This window comes from Citrus sinensis, chromosome 8, assembly GCF_022201045.2.
Source record: "Citrus sinensis cultivar Valencia sweet orange chromosome 8, DVS_A1.0, whole genome shotgun sequence".
Classification (NCBI taxonomy): domain Eukaryota; kingdom Viridiplantae; phylum Streptophyta; class Magnoliopsida; order Sapindales; family Rutaceae; genus Citrus; species Citrus sinensis.
This window is the reverse complement of record NC_068563.1, coordinates 15364800-15382749: the sequence shown is the minus strand read 5'-3', so window position 1 is coordinate 15382749 and position 17950 is coordinate 15364800. Positions and strand designations below refer to the sequence as shown.

At 32.8% G+C, this 17950-nt stretch overlaps 1 long non-coding RNA gene across 1 annotated transcript; it reads left to right on the top strand.

Moving 5' to 3' along the window:
- Positions 1–3466: 3466 nt before the first annotated feature.
- Positions 3467–7647, top strand: LOC127899198 (uncharacterized). The gene is made up of 3 exons (XR_008051160.1): positions 3467–3690; positions 5691–5784; positions 7326–7647. It is a non-coding gene; the product is annotated as an uncharacterized LOC127899198 (long non-coding RNA).
- Positions 7648–17950: the final 10303 nt, after the last annotated feature.

Sequence of the window (17950 nt, the reverse complement as noted above, 5' to 3'; positions counted from 1 at the left end):
AGCAATTTAGAGATTGATTGTGTTATATATGAAATATGTGGTTTTATTTGTAAGAAAAGCGTGTTTGTTGTGAAACATATTCCAAAATCTTGTAACTTAACAGCTCATAATGCTGCTAAAATGACTCTTGGTTGCTCAGAGTCTTGTACATGGGTGCAAGAGGCGCCTCCTGACACTGCATTTCTCTTGTAATATTTCAATTTAATGAAGCAACTTTTATCCAAAAAAAAAAAAAACTTATTTTATGGCACACGATGACTGACTTAGTTGTCCAACAGTTGGGCTACGACGCTTTGGATTTTTAAAACTTGTTACTGAAAAACCAATACTAGTCTCTCTTTTTCGTTAGAAAGAAAATGATTTCCTCACCATCTATTTAGTTTAATAATTATATTTGGATCAATGGAAGAAATTTAAATTACTAATTTAAGTAAAAAAAAAGTTATGAGAACCCACCTTAAATAATTTATTAAATTATATATTAATTAGTAGGCTAGATTAGGTATCATACCCCATTTGAGTATTGTCAAATGATTATATTTTATTTATTTATTTATTTTAACTTTCTAACCATCCGACAGTGTTTAGGCTATGAGATAGGGTACCTTTAAAAAGTAATGGTTAGACCCTAATTAGTAATATAATTTTGAGAAAAATTTAAATTCATTTTTTCTAAATATACTTTCAATTTTCAACTAGCAGTCTTTACCACACAGCTACAAATTTTTGGGTTATTATTATTTCACTACTTCAAAAATTGCTAAATATCAAATGACTACAACAAGTATTGTCTTCTATCATTTTCCTACTATATGTTTATAAAAATATCATTTTACTACTTTTTCCATTACAACCGTTAATTGACCCGTTAGTTGATCAGTTAGTTGACTAGTAAAATACCAATTTTACCCTTCATGATTAAAAGAAATAATAAGACAAAATTGTAATCCATATATCATAATTCCAACAAAAAGAATTATGCTGGTATTTTATATTCATTTTAATAAATATATTACCAATTTATTTTGTAAATAAGTTTCAAGTATTATTTTTTTAATCATGAAGGGTGAAATTGGTATTTTTGTTAGTCAACTAACTGGTCAACTAACGGTTATAACGGAAAAGTAGTAAAATAATATTTTTATAAAAATATAATAGGAAAATGATAGGAGACAATACTTGTTGTAATCATTTAATATTTGACAATTTTTGAAGTAGTAAAATAATAATAACCCCAAATTTTTATATAATAACTTCCATTTTATTTAACATCAATTGCAATTTTAAAATCCTACACACCTCAATACACGAAATTAATGGTGTCGAAAGTCAATCTCAGACCATAATTACATCATAACTCCATTTATTATGGTAGCAAGAAACAAATATGATGAAGCACTTATTCAATGCAACGCCAGGTTTCGGCCCTTCACATAAGAAATAGTTAATATGCTGTCGCCAATAATATTTGTGGATACATCACCATCTTGGTCGATACAAATCAAAATAGGGCATACGCTTGCCATAATAGTTTGTATTTTAAGTAATAGTTTATATTTTAAAAGTGAGATACATAAAAAGTAGAGTTGAGGACTCGATACTGATTTGGACCAGCTGAACATAAGTTTTGGTTTACCAATAATGAAACATTGAAAAAGCAAAAGACAATAAGAGATAGAGAATGATGGTAGTGTTAGAATTAATAATTCATCATCAATGAATCCAATCTAATGTTGAATAGGAGTCCAAATATATTTATTTATAGTATAATTTAGAGGGTTATAAATATTTACTTCCACTAATATTTAATCGAGGAAATAGTTACTTTACTCAGTTTGAAAAATTAAAAAAAAAAGTTTTTACGTGATGGAGTCTCCAGACTCTAAAATTTATATACTCTATTTTGTGAGCACAAATCCACCGCTAGACCAAAGTCGAAGACGTGAGTTTTATTGAAATTAAAAAATTTTTAAAAGAAATTTTTAATTTTAAAGAGTTTTCACTTTACCCTTTGTGAGCCGATTCGGTGCGAACGGAGATTAGTCTGAATTGTGATACGGGTTTAAAAATACCTTTCACAATTGAGGTTTATTCAGGACCACTTCGTAGTTAAGACAAAAAAAAAAAATTATTAAACAAACAAAGAAGTACCGTCATTGGAATAATTAGTTGCCGCATGTATGTAGCTTTATTTGCGAATCATAAATGTAAGATACGGGTACTTCAGTGATGGCTTGGTGTCCACGTACATGGCAGGAATAAATAATTCATAGTCTTTACGAATCCCAATCAATTATGATTTTGTGCACTCAATTTGAATTTGGAGGGGTCTATACAAGTGATGACAGTTTAATTTTATCATTACAGATACATGAACTCTATATATAAAGGACAATTTTTAATTTATGTAATAAGTTGCAGCATTATTTGATGTGTACTCATTGCTCCGTGTAATTCGATCAACAATCAATTGACATATGTGCATGCCTCTGTATAAGATTAAAAGAGCCATTTGGACTCTTTCTAGAGCTGTGACAATACTTATGCAGAAAGGGTTTTTATGGCGTCAATGGAAGTATTATTGAAGACAGCTCAAGTGCAAGTAATGCCAGCTAGCCCATGAACAACACCCAATAAATTTACAATTGGACAGCTAGCTAGCTAAGATCAGACAAGAAGAAGGAATTGAATTGAAGAGGGCTTAAGATGTTAAGAAACACGTATCATGGATGCTTAATTTTGCCAAATTGCCATGTCAAATCCTGTCAATAAAGCCATTAATGCCACATGTTTTGGGGTTCGAGGTCGGTCCCTCTTCAACAGGAAGACACTTCCTTTTTCAACTTTCTTACTCTAATGTTGGTATTATTTAATACCCCATTTGATATATATATGGATTAGTGTTTATTAATTATTAGAAGTCCTTAAGCTCGATTGCTGGTGCATTATTGACGATAATTGATATAATGGATTTGGAATTATGAAATTGACTAAAAATCCTCACCAAAAATCCTCACCATCACAACCCTTTGTGAACACACCTTTTGACAAATGTATCTTTGATTTCGAAGGACTATATTTCACTACTAGAAAAATGGTCTTTTGTGACACTTGTCTTCTGACACTTTATTATAAAGTATCAGTAATTACATGTATTTGGGGCATTTTTCGTATTTAACAGATACGTATCACAAATTGCTAATACTACGGTATCAGTAAATTAAATATCACAAATTCGTGACACTAAAGTATTAGTAGTTAAAAAAATAAAATTTTAATTTTGTATCTAGTAATAATCGAACCGAAGACCCCTAAGCCATAACCTTTTTATTTTAACCGCTATACCACTCGGCCAAAAATTGCATTTTTGAACTTATAAATTAATAAATAAATAAATATTAAAACTTAAAACCTAAAAATCTTTCATGTATGGTATGTGTGAAACCTAAAACCTAAAAATTTTTGTTAAGTCAAAAATCTATCTCACTGCCGCCAAAGCTTTCTTTCTTCTCTCTCCTTCCCTCTCTCTCGCTCTCTTTCTCTCTCTAACAATGATCTACCTTGAAAGCCGCCTCTGTCAACACCTTGAAACCCGTCGTCCTTAAGCTAAAATATCCCTGAAAAGAACTCAGAAAGTGCTGTGAAGAATTTGGGCAAACCTAAGGTTTGAAAGTCCGAATCAGTGTTGTGGTAATTCTTTGTCTCATTCTCTATTCTCATTGTTTAAGTATTTATCTGTTAATTGATTGATGTTTATTGAGTGCAAATGAGAGCTTGCACTTGTTTGGTAATCTAGCCATCTAGGGTTTTTGTTGCTTATAATCTAATTTATTGTTTAATAAAATAAATAAAACGCAGCTTTATTATAGGTGAAATTCAGTTTATTAAGTGAAAGAATGATTACAATCGGTGATTATGGATTTAGGTTGAATGCAATTTGTTAATTAAAAGAATAATGGCAATCAACAATCATGGGTTTAGTATGTATTATATATTTCGTTTAATGGTGTGTATGAAAACCCAAACCTAAAATTTTCTTAAGTAAAAATCTCCATTCTCCCTCACGACCTATAAGCCCATCACTCTCTCTCTCTCTCTCTCTCTCTCTCTCCCCTCTTTCTAGCTAACAACCCAAAACTTATTGTGAAACCGCCATATCAATCTTTCAAAGCTCATTAGTTAGCTGGTTATTGTGAAAAGTAAGCTTTTGTTTGCTTTTATGTCTAATTTTATTTTAAACATTGGGATTGTTGATATTCGAGTTGCTGGACACTTGATTTTGAGGTGAAAGATTAATTAATAGTTTACGAAATTATGCTGAAAATTTGAGGATTGATAGACTGTTGTTGTGAACTTGGTTGTTTCTGAACTTGACTAAATGACTTTCAATTGATTTGAAAGTTTGATTAAACTAAGTTTAAATGAGAACATTTTAATTTTGGAAATTTTGGAATGAATTGGGTTTATATTTGATTTTGAATGGATTTCTCAATATGGTTGGTTGTTGTCCAATTTTATTAGAAATTACATATGTACCATGTTTGATATTGCAAACATATAGTCTAACAGAGTTAGAATAAGCTGAAATTCGGATAAACTACATTTCTATTTGCATACTTCGAATCTGGAAAGTTTTATTTTGATTGAACTTGTAATTTATTTTTAATGATTTTTCAAACTCTACTGTCTCTGCAGTAACTTCTTTTGACAGAATTGTTCATTAATCTTTGATCCTATCAAACACCAGCCTAATGATATCGGAATAGCCTCAAATTTTAATATGTTGTTAACTTATATGTCCACTTAAAATCTGAAAAGTATCATTCTGATATATTTATTATTTTAAATTTAATATATATTCAAACACCTGCTGCTACTTTTACAATTTCATATGCAATTTTGACAGAACTGTTCATTAATCTTTGATCCTATCAAACACCAGCCTAATGATATCGGAATAACCTCAAATTTTAATATGTTGTTGACTTATATGTCCACTTAAAATCTGAAAAGTATCATTCTGATATATTTATTATTTTAAATTTAATATATATTCAAACACCTGCTGCTACTTTTACAATTTCATATGCAATTTTGACAGAACTGTTCATTAATGTTTGATTCTATCAAACACAAGCCTAATGATATCGAAATAGCCTCAAATTTTAATATGTTGTTGACTTATATGTCCACTTAAAATCTGGAAAGTATCGTTATGATATATTTAGTATTTTAAATTTAATATATATTCAAACACCTGCTGTTACTTTTACAGTTTCATATGCAATTTTGACAGAACTGTTCATTAATGTTTGATCCTATCAAACACCAGCCTAATGATATCAGAATAGCCTCAAATTTTAATATGTTGTTGACTTATATGTCCACTTAAAATCTGGAAAGTATCATTCTGATATATTTAGTATTTTAAATTTAATATATATTCAAACACCTGCTGCTACTTTTACAGTTTCATATGCAATTTTAACTTATATAGTTTTATCATGTGAGAAGCAAATGTAGAGTTGTCCAAATGACTTGGAAATTTGATTTGTGGTGCATTGACATGTCTAATTATGTTTTGTTCATAGCATTCCAAATTAAATTAAAGAGAATCTTAAATTCAAGCTGTCAACTTTTCCTATTAAATCTGATTAGTGATAAATCTACTAACTTGCAGTACTTTTCAGGGAAAAAAATGTGTCAACACTGTGAATTGCAACGGCAGAAGAAAGTACCAAAGGCATAAATGTTTTTTCATTATATTTGGGACTATTCTTAAAGGTTAGTCTTTTCCTTTTTCCTTTTTCTTTTTTCCTTTTTTTCTTTTTTATTTAAGGTAATCATATTCTTTTTAATTTTAATTACAATCAATTTGGCGCTGTTAGACAACTCGCACCAACCAATCCAACAACAAATGAAGATAACATTTTTGAAATGCATTCAGTTTTTGACAATAGCAAAATGAAAAAGGAAAAATGATACTAGTTTAGGCTTTAGGAAATTTGCATCATGATTCTTGCATTGCAGCTGCCTCTATCTCGGTGCTCTCGGAGAAGTAATCTTGCTTGATTTTGCGTGATAGTTGATACAAGCCTGTCCTAGCCATTGCAAAATTGACACTAAAAAGGTTCCAATTTTTTATATTGTAGTTTGAAAAGTCTACAATGTTTGCTATGCTGATGCCCCATTTGAATGTTGGAGCCCAAAAATGAACGGTTTTAGGACCAGCCGGGTGGTTCCAGAAAGCTAAGAGCTTGTTAGCTATTCTTTTTAATTGAACTAATTTAACTTAAATATTAGCCCGATTATTAATTTCTATGGTTTGCGATTGATTTGAGTTTGACATTCTAATTTAAGACTTTGAAGGCTTCCAAGAAATGATTTTGGATGATGAGCATATGAGTAATAGTTTGAAAATTAATTTACTATATCAAATATATACTTAGTGTAGCATATTAATTTTAAGAACTATGGATTATTCCATGAATATTCTAGTAAATAGTTATGTTATGTATGCATGTCTTAATATATAATAATTATATTTTGAAGTTTGTTTTTTTCCCCTTTCTAGGTTTAGGAAAAATGTTTAAAGTGATTTTGGGTTATGATGTCAACCAAGTTAAAGCAACATTACTTGTGAGTGGAAATATATAATGATTATATTTTTATTCTACTTTTTTCTTATTTTCTTAAAGTTTTATAATTAGGCAAAATTAATGAATACTTAATTACAATTTAGGGTGATATTCTTTAAATGGTTCACATGAATAGATTTAAGTAGTATAATAAATCTCATACTCACTTTATAAAGGCTTAACTATTATTTCTTTTAGTAGTAATAATTTTGGATTGAACTCTCAAATTATTGAAACATTTTAAGTCCAAACTTTATTATGCCTAATATAAATATGGAGATTCATATTTATTTTATGCTCAGTTTAAGGAAACTGCAGTTTAAAAACTTATTTTTTGCCTTGTTAAATAAACTTTTAGAATAAATAAATTGAGGAAATGAGTGGTGATTTATTTATAATAGAGCATTTGTGATAGCTTTTAACTATGCACAAAAATCATTTGGTATATGTAGATAAAGTAACATGCTTGTGCTGAAAGTAGATATTACATCAAAAACTTCTTGTCTGCTATAGTTTGCTATATATATAACCTTTACCAAAAGAGAATAATTGAGTTTATTTATAAATAGCTTATGAGTATTTTTTTTCTTTCAAACAAAATAATTTTATTTTTGTTAATTGTTGTTTCTCTAATGGCTGGATATTGGCAGCTAATTTTTTTTTTCTTTTCCATGTATTCATATGCAGATTTGATCAATGTGTTTGAAGTGTTTATTCGTCAACTTCACTTATATCCTAACCCATACAGTCTATTGAATGGAGAAGCTGCTGGTGTGATAACGCAATTATACTACTCATATTCAAAGAGTGAAAGGAAGCCATCCTTCTCAATTTAACTTCTAGATTTATTAAATTTAGCCACAAGTAGTAGGCATTTGATTGGATGGTAGAAATTTTTGTGTATTGAATTTGGATTATTTAGTTATGAGAGTAGGATATCTCATATTTTTGTTATTGAAGTTTTGGAATTTGTAATATATACTAATAATATTTAAATGTGAAATGAAAGATTTTGTGATATAAATCAATTTCTTTTTGTTATTTTGTGGTGCCTTTTAATTTTACCAATAAATCAATAGGCAATGATCCAATTCAATTTTTTATTTTTTAAAATAAATTAACTAGTGATGCCATGGTAGCAGTAACTATAGACATTAATAAAATATCAATAACTACTAATACTATGGTGTCATAATATCGGTGATACTGTGGTAATAGTAATCACTGACACCACTTACAAGTGTCACTATTTTTCTGACTCCCAAATTACTGACACAATTAACAAGTGTCAGTGAAAATCATTTCTGACACTATTCTAAAGTCAGTAAAGACCATTTTTCTAGTAGTGTTTTATACATATAATCATGTATATTTATATATGTTTTACTTAAAAGTTTTGTCCAAGAGAAGATACCCTGAATTAGACAAGTATTGTTTTTATGTTGGACTTCCTTCAGCTTTCTAAAAGAAGAAGACATCTGGTTCAGGTGATAACTAATTTTGATAACGCATATTGCTCCAAAATCTACGGAAGGGGAATATGACTATAAAACTAAAAAATTAAATCTATGACACTTCTTTTTCGCTGGATATTCACCATCTATAAGTTACTTCATACCTCTCTCTCTCTCTCTCTCTCTCTCACTCTTTTCTTTTTCCTTTCAAAGGTATCAGGGGTGAGTAATCAATTTTATAGTGTGGTTTCAAATTCAAACTTTTCACTGCATTTCTTGTTGTCTTTTAAAAGATTATGATCTTTCTTTCCCTGAGAGGCCGAGACATATTGAAGAACGAGAGAAAATTCGGTTGACTTTTTTGAGAACATTATTGAGTGATATGTTAAACTTATGACTTGAATTGTGAGACTAGCAAGTTTCAAAATGAAACGTTAGATTCATGGAATAAATATGTAAAATTTTGCGATTTCAAATTTTTAGGGCAGATTAGACTTCCTTGGACTTAGTACCTGACACACAAAATTTCAATTTTGTACATAGATATTAAAATGCAACTCTCTTTCATTTTTTAGGCGCTTAACTAAGTAGTTTTCAAACACTACTTTATGAAATCTCTCTCATAATAAAATTTAAAATATATTAGATAAAAGTTAATCGATATTAGTGTAGAAGTAATGTTATTCGAACCTTTGATCTCAATAATAAAATGAGAAAATGTCGAAAACAAATGAAGGAGTTGTATGATATTTAAATCAAATACCTACCCGTGAGAATCTTGAGAAATGAGAATCTTGCGATTGAAAGAGTGGAATGAGAGTGGGAGTTGATTGTTTACTTACACTAGAGTGGGAAAGTGGAATGAGAATCAAAATCCCATTTATATGTTTTCTTTGTTTTGGATTGAGAGTGAATTATTTTAAATTACATTTTTATCCTTATTTAAAGAATTGTAGGTTTTAATAATGAAGTGAATAAAAAAATATATTTGTAAAATAGACTATTTGTCTTATTACTAATTTTAATTTTATACATTAATAATAATTATAAATGTTCTTAATTATGTAAATCATAATTTTTATTAATTTTAAATCTAATTATGTAAATTAAAATAATTGATAAGAGCAACACAAATGAAACATTATTATTAATAGTATTGTACAAAATTAATATCTTCTTATAATAAAATATTTATTCTTATTATTAATTATTAATATTTTGTAATAATATTATTTTTAAATAAATATAATAATATTTCTCTATGAATATAATAATATTATTTTTAAATAAGTTATATTATTATTATTCTTTTTAAAAATTTAATATTATTAAATAAATGTAACATTATTTTATTTTAACAAATATAATCATATTACATTTAATACTGGATGAGTAAAAAAGTACAGAGGTGGGAGCATGAATCTTACTCCTTACTTTAAAAATGAGTAGGATCTACGGAGTGGGACTCACATTCCCTTCTTTGAATGAGTAAGTAAACGTAGAGTTGGAGGAATCCATACCGCCAAACTCTTACTTTTTTTAAGAAAACCCAATATTTATGCAATAAATTATAAGGAAAGATAAAGTCGGGTGAATGTCAATCCCATCCAAAAGAATTGAAGTTTGTAAATTGAGAATGGTGCTATAGTAAGGGATCTTGCATTTTGACTAAGGTACCCAAACTTGATTTGAGCCATTATATTCAAATGTATTAGCCTATTGCCTTTTCATTTTAAAATATACATATAGCATATGTAGGTCTAACATGTGCAAATCTTAAGAGTTATTGGATTCAAATCCAATAACTCTAATTAGAATCCCTCACTTTAGTTAAAGTGCAAGAGCCTTTTATTAGAACCTCTCTCTCTCTCTCTCTCTCTATATCTCTCTCCATATATATATATGCGCCTCTTTGTGTATGTAAATTTGCACAATCATGTCATATTTGTGTCATGTTGAATTTAAGCAAACATACACATAATCCATTTATTAATCGTGTCAGATATGACCTGGTCATTAATATTAATTGTGTTGACCCATTTAACATATTTAATAAAAAATTAAAAATTAGTTTAAAAATAATAAATATGTCAATATTATCCTTAAAATAGGTCATAAATAAGTTAACATGACATAAATAGGATATGAATAAGTTTATAACCTAATATAGATATGACAGGAATAATTAATTTAATGTTCAATATATATTAGTTACTTTTTCAATATATTACCACAATTTATAATTGATATTCATGTCATAAATATATAATCGCAGTTGATGTCTAGCATTATTATTTATCGTATTGTGTCAATCTATTTATTAATCGTACAAAATTTGTCAAAAAAATGAAAAGATCAAGTTATATCTGTATCTTTGGCTTAGTTTGAATACAAATTGTTGTGGCAATCATGCTTATACCAGACTTCTTTGAACTTAGAACTAAGCAACCCAAGACACCAGAATTGATAAATGCAAGATTAGAAACGAAACCAAAGAAAACATAGAGCAAAATCAAGAACTCTCAGCAAGCCAAGAATCTAACGTGGTTCAGCTCCACAAAGGAACCTACATCCACGGCTGCAAATGCCAGCAAGGGCAGAGAATTTATTTGATCAAGAATGGCTGGTTACAATGATTTCACAATACTGATTACCAAGCTCTCAAAGCTAAACTTTTCTCTTTGTAATACAGCAGTCGTATATCTCTGTAATGAGCTTCAGAAAACAGCATATATGTATTGCTTTTTCCACAAGTGTGTTTCCACTAATTGACTAACTACTTAATCAATATTTGGATCCCACTAACTCCAGCTCATCAGCCAGCTCAGTAAACTCATAACAGATTATAACTAACTTTTGGCTTCACAAATCTCCACCTTAGTTCTAATCTGCTTCTGCCTCTCCCTTCACTACTACAACATCAGTAAGCTTGATTCACAAGCTAACACACCCAATCAGACTCAGTAAGTCCCTGAACCTGACTGATGGCAAAGGCTTGGTTAACATGTCAGCTGGATTTACTTCAGTTGGCACCTTAACCACATTCACTACTCCTTTGCTGATTTCATCCCTTATGAAGTGCATTCTGACATCAATATGTTTAGTTCTCTCATGGTACTTAGGATTTTTACTTAGCTGAATAGCACTTGAACTATCACAGCTAACTTTAACAACTTCTTGCTCAAAACCTAATTCAGTGACCAGCCCCCTTAGCCATATTGCTTCTTTAACAGCTTCTGTAAGTGCAATATACTCAGCTTCTGTTGTTGAGAGAGCAACCACTGATTGCAGAGATGACTTCCAACTTATGGCACCTCCACACATAGTAAACACAAAGACTGTGATGGACCTCCTTTTATCTTTGTCTGCTGCATAGTCTGAATCCACAAACCCAGCCACTTCAGGTGATGCTCCACTTATTTTACCAAACATGATGGCAGTGACAGCAAACCCTTTAAGATATCTTAGTACCCATTTCACTGCATTCCAGTGATCCTTCCCTGGGTTCCCCATAAACCTACTGATGACTCCAACTCCATGAGCCAAGTCAGGTCTGGTGCATACCATGGCATACATGATGCTGCCAACTGCACTGGAGTAAGGTATCTCCCTCATATAGTTGAAATCATCTTCTGTTGTAGGTTCCAGTGACTTAGATAACTGGAAGTGAGCTGACAAAGGTGTTGAAACGGGTTTTGAATCTTCCATGTTGAACCTGGTTAACACCTTCTTCACATAATCAGCTTGAGATAGGAAAAGAACTTTAGATTTCCTGTCTCTTATTATCTACATACCCAGAATTTTTGTAACTGCACCCAAATCCTTCATTTCAAATTCAGTGCTAAGCTCCACTTTAAGCTTCTTTATTTCCTCCTTTTGGCTGCATGCAATAAGCATGTCATCCACATAAAGAAGCAAATAGATGCCTCCACCACTGGATGAGAGTTTATAATACACACAATTATCAAATTTGCTTCTGCAGTACCCTTGGCTTATCATGAACTCATCAAACTTCAAATACCATTGCCTTGGGAATTGCTTGAGACCATACAAACTCTTCTTCAGTAAGCACACCTTGTCCTCTGATCCTTTCTCAATGAACCCTTCTGGCTATGCCATGAAAATTTCTTCATCAAGACTGCCATGTAAGAAGGCAGTTTTAACATCCATCTGCTCCAGCTCTAGGTCAAAATATGTAGAGAGAGCCAACAGCAGTCTAATGGAGCTGTATTTGACTACTGGTGAGAATACTTCATTGAAGTCCACTCTTTCTCTTGTGTGAAACCCTTTGCCACAAGTCTGGCTTTATGCCTGGGAGGTTCCTTTTCTGAAGCTCTAGTTTTCAATTTGAAGATCCACTTATTGCCCACTAGTTTCTTATTAGGTGGTTTGTCAACCAAGATCCAGGTATGGTTTTTCTTTAGAGAAGTTATCTCATCCTGCATTGCAGCATACCATTTTAGCTTATCTCCACAACCTATAGCTTCCTTATAGCTCAAAGGCTCTCCACCATTTACTTTATCAGCTACACTATCAGAATGCTCCACCTTCTGTCCAACATTTTCTTCTTCCCCTGTTTCAGTAGCTTCAATCTCAGTTTCTACCTTTGACTGAAGCATTTGCTCTTCATCAAAGGTGACATCCATGCTGATTAGTATTCTGGATGGTTTCCCACTGAGGGTCCATATTTTAAATCCTTTTATGCCCTCTGGATAACCCAAAAAATACCCTTTGACAGCCCTTGGTTCAAGCTTTCCTTGTTTTATGTGAGCATAAGCTGGACACCCAAAGATCCTCAGATTGCTTAAGTCTGGAGGCTTCCCTGACCAAAGCTCCTGAGGTGTCTTGAAACCTAGAGCTGAGGATGGACTTCTATTTATTAAATAGGCAGCTGTAGTCACAGCTTCAGCCCAGAAACCTTTTGATAAATTTGCATTCAGCAGCATACATCTTACCCTTTCTATTATGGTTCTATTCATCCTTTCTGCTATCCCATTTTGCTGTGGAGTGTAGGTGACAGTTCTATGCCTTGCAATCCCTTTTGATTTGCAGAAGTCTTTAAATTCTTTGCTGCAATATTCAGCCCATTGTCTGTTCTAAGTCTCTTTATTGTCTTATGAGTTTGGTTCTCTATGAGAGTTATCCACTCTTTAAACCTCTCTAGTGCTTCACCTTTGTGTTTGAGGATATAAATCCAAACCTTTCTTGAGAAGTCATCTATAAAGGACACAAAGTACTTAGCTCCACCTAAAGATGGAACTTGTGATGGCCCCCAAAGGTCTGAGTGAATGTAATCTAGAGTCTGTTTGGTTTCTTTTCTTCCTAAACTGAATTTCAGTCTTGTGGCCTTCCCAAACACACATTTCTCACAGAATTTTAAGGAAGTAACTTTGTCATCACCCAGTAGACCTTGTGTTGAGTGTTAGAAAATGCATATTTATAAAGGAGAAAACCGTCATTTTACATTTTAAGTCTTACTAACAACCCTTACTTTTATGTATTTAACCTTCTTGTGATTTAATTACATGTGTTTTATTTTAATTAAGTATTTTATGTATTTTAGGGGCATCATAGTCATTTCACAATAAACGAGAAATCAGATGGCAAAACGGACATCACTTTTGAACTCAGGACGGTCGAAAACCTTAGGATGAGCATAAAAGGAAAAATGGCACTATTCACATGTACGGTACTATTCACGTGTATGGTACTGTATACGTTACTGTTCACGACACTGTTCACATAGACGGATGATGACGTGGCATTGACCGATGATGTGGCATTGACCGATAATGTGGCATTGACTGATGAGGTGTCACGATCCTGTTGGACTAAAATTCTTATGTACTGTTGATGGTGACGTGGCAGCATATCAGTGGATGAAAAATCTCGCGTACGGTGCATGCATCACACAGGATTATTTTCAACCAAACCGCGTTACTGTTCATCCGGGTCAAACCGCGTTACTGTTCATCCGCGTGGTCAAACCGTGGACTGTTGACTGATGACGTGGCGCAATCCTGAGCGTCCAAACTGTTTTTAATCCGATGGCCATGATTTACTCCATGTATCTATAAAAAGGGGGCCTCCCCCCCTAATTTGATATCTCTGAATCCATTTTTGGGATCCATTTTCTGTAATTCCTTCTCCATCTTGTATTTTCTTCGTATTTTAATAAATTCCCATTTTGCCCCTAGTTCAACTATGAGTGGCTAATTTTCTTTCAAGCTTGGGTTGAAGGTGAAGTCTCAACATGTGTCATGGGCTTTATTTGGTAAATTTATTTTCTCTTCCCCTCTAGTTTTTGTGGATGTTTTGACTTCTCGTCGACAAATAATACTAATCTTGTCTAGTACCGCCTTGGTTTCACCGGCCCTCTAGTATAAGGTTATTATTATTTGGCACGATAAGCCCTTAGCACCATATTGATTAGAGCGTGGTTCATGAGGTGTGGATTCCCCCCTCATGATTTAATTGGCATTAATAAGGAATATTTAGCCCATGATGCATGTTGATACGGATCCAGATACCCAAGTACGTCATTTCAATAGAATTCTCTTCAATTTATTCTCACCATTTCAATACCAATTTTAGAATTTATTCTCTCCATTTTAATTTAAGTTTTAGCATATTCCAATCATTTCCACCACAAATCCAATCACCCATTCACAAAATTAATTCTACACAATTAAAATCCACCTCCTCGTGGGATCGACACTCGTCACCATTAATCTATACTACAACAGATTCGTGCGCTTGCGAGTACATTAAAATTTGCACAACAAGTTTTTGGCGCCGTTGCCGGGGAGGTAAGTAATTTTAATTCATAGAATTAATTTTTGTGAATAATTTCTTTTATTTGTTTTCTTGTATTTTTTTTATTATTATTATTTTAAAAAAAAAAGAAAAAAAAGAGTGAATCTACATTTAAAGGTTAGTATTTCTTTTCTTTTTCTCTTCTTTAAAATTCTGTAATTTAATTTTCAATTTATTTTTTTTCTTTGTAATTTTTCTTTATTTTATTAATTTAATTTTTAGTTAATTTATTTCACGTATTTATTTTTGTGTATTTTTATAGAAAGGTTGTAATAGCGCAATCAGGTTAGTATCGTAATTTCTCCCTCTTCTTTATTTTTATTTGTTTTGTTTGCATCTTTATTTTTATTTTATTTATTTTGCATGCATGGTCGTAGGTCATTATTACCTAATCTTGAACCTATAGACCTTGAATTAAAAAAAACACTTCGCACACACAAACACGTTAAAAATAAAATGGATTTACAAGCACCACAGGAGAGGCCATTTAAGGACTATTTTAGTCCCTTAGCTAATTTGAGCACGTCATGCATAAGATACCCAAATGTAGCTGCTAGGAGTTTTGAATTAAAACCTAGTGTGTTAAATTGTCTCCCTACATTTTATGGCCTAGAAATTGAGGATCCATATAATCATCTGAATGATTTTCACGCTATTTGTCAAACATTTAAATATGAGAATTTTTCAGACGATGATGTTAAACTTAGATTATTCCCATTTTCTTTAAAGGATAGAGCTCGTTCATGGTTAAATACATTGCCTGCCAATAGCATTTCATCATGGGAACAAATGGTTACAAAATTTTTGAATAAATATTTCCCAGTGCATAAAACCAATGCTATTCGCAGGGAAATCTCGGAGTTTACCCAGAGAGAGAACGAGCAATTTTTCGAAACGTGGGAGCGATTCAATGGGCTACTCTTGAAGTGTCCACATCATGGGTATGAGAAATGGCACCAATGCCAATACTTTTTGGAGGGATTACTACCAAATGTGCAAGAATGGCTAATGGCAACAAGTGGAGGAGAGCTAATGTCAAAAAGTGCATCAGAGATTTGGGAATTCTTCCAGCGACAAGCGGATAATTCCCAACAACGGAGTCGATCACTCAGGAATACTAGAAGAATTAAAGGAGTAAATGAGGTTCAAATTGGCGAGTCAACTTCGGGAATCAAAGAAGTCAAGGAGATGGTTGAAGGTCTTGCTCGACAAATAGCATCGTTATCGACTGCTAAATCAACAGAACCACATGACCATGACTCATACTCAGATCAAGCCAATGCCATAGGTGTAATGAGAAAGCCATCAAATTACAACCCATACTCCAACACATATAACCCTGGATGGAGAGACCACCCCAATTTTTCATGGTCTCAAGGATTCCAACAGAATGGACCAGCAGCTCCAGCTCCACCAATTCCACAAAATCCTCAAGCCTCTCAGCCACCATTTAGACCATACAATCAGAACCAGAATTTCTCTCAGCCCAGACCATGGGAGGATTCATTCCAGAATCTTAAGAATCTTACTCACTCCACGATTGAGCAACAAAACCGCACCATTGATGGACTACGAAATGAGTTGAGAGCAGGCTTCAACTCACAAGCTCAATCGGTTTCAAGCCTCGAGAAGATGGTGGGACAACTTGCTTCTTCAGTTCAGACCTTGGCAATGACCGTTGAGAAAGGTAAGTTTCCAAGTCAACCAGTGCCTAACCCTAAAGGAGTGCATGAAGCAAGTACCAGTTCACCACAGCAGCATAGAGAAGTCAAAGCAGTAATGACCTTGCGAAAAGGAAAGGAAGTCGACAACAAAGTGGAGATGCCGGTGACAAAAGAAAATCAAATTGTACCTGTGAATGTTGAGGACTCATCACCGGAGGAGAAAGAAGAAACCAACCCACGGGAATATGTTCCCAAAGCTCCATTTCCTCAGAGGTTAGCTAAAGGAAAAAAGGGAAAATCCACAGGTGAGATTCTTGAAATCTTCAAACAGGTAAGTGTTAACATCCCTTTACTTGATGCTATTAAGCAAGTTCCATCTTATGCCAAGTTTCTTAAAGACCTTTGTACTAAAAAGAGAAACATGCATGTTCAAAAGAAGGCATTTTTAACAGAAAACGTTAGTTCTATCCTCCAACATAAAATTCCTCTAAAATGCAAAGACCCAGGCTCCCCCACTATCTCATGTAGCATAGGGAACCACACAATTGAGAATGCTTTGTTGGATTTAGGAGCTAGTGTAAATTTGTTGCCTTATTCTGTATTTGTGAAACTTGGACTAGGAGAATTACACCCAACTCCAGTGGTGTTACAACTTGCAGATCGGTCCACGAAAATACCTCGTGGTATTGTGGAGGACGTGCTTATCCAGGTAGACAAGTTTTATTTTCCTGTTGATTTCATTGTAATTGACACTCAACCAATACAGGATTCAAGGAAGCACATCCCCATTATTCTAGGCCGACCTTTCTTGGCAACTGCGGATGCTCACATTCAATGTAGGACCGGAAATATGCAATTGTCCTTCGGCAACATGACTATGGAGTTGAACATCTTCAACATTGCCAAACAACCTCACAATGCAGATGATGGAATTGTTGATGTGGATTTAATAGAAGCATTAGTTGATGACACTTTTGTTTCAAACCTTAGTGATGATCCTTTACAGACATGCTTAACTCACTTTGGTTTTGATTTTGATATTGACAGATCGGTCGAAGAGGTCAATGCCCTACTTGACTCAGCACCATCTATGGACACTAATAAATGGAAGTCAAGAGTTGAGCAACTAGCACCATCAGAGAAGCAACTCATTCCATCATCAGAATCACCACCGAAACTCGAGCTCAAACCATTGCCCAACACTTTGGAATATGCGTTTTTGGGAGAAGAAAATACTCTACCGGTAATCATCTCATCATCCCTAAATGACGAACAAAAAGGTAAGTTGTTGGATGTTTTAAAAGAGCACAAAGAAGCATTAGGATGGACCATAGCAGACATCAAAGGTATAAACCCAGTAGACTGCATGCATTACATT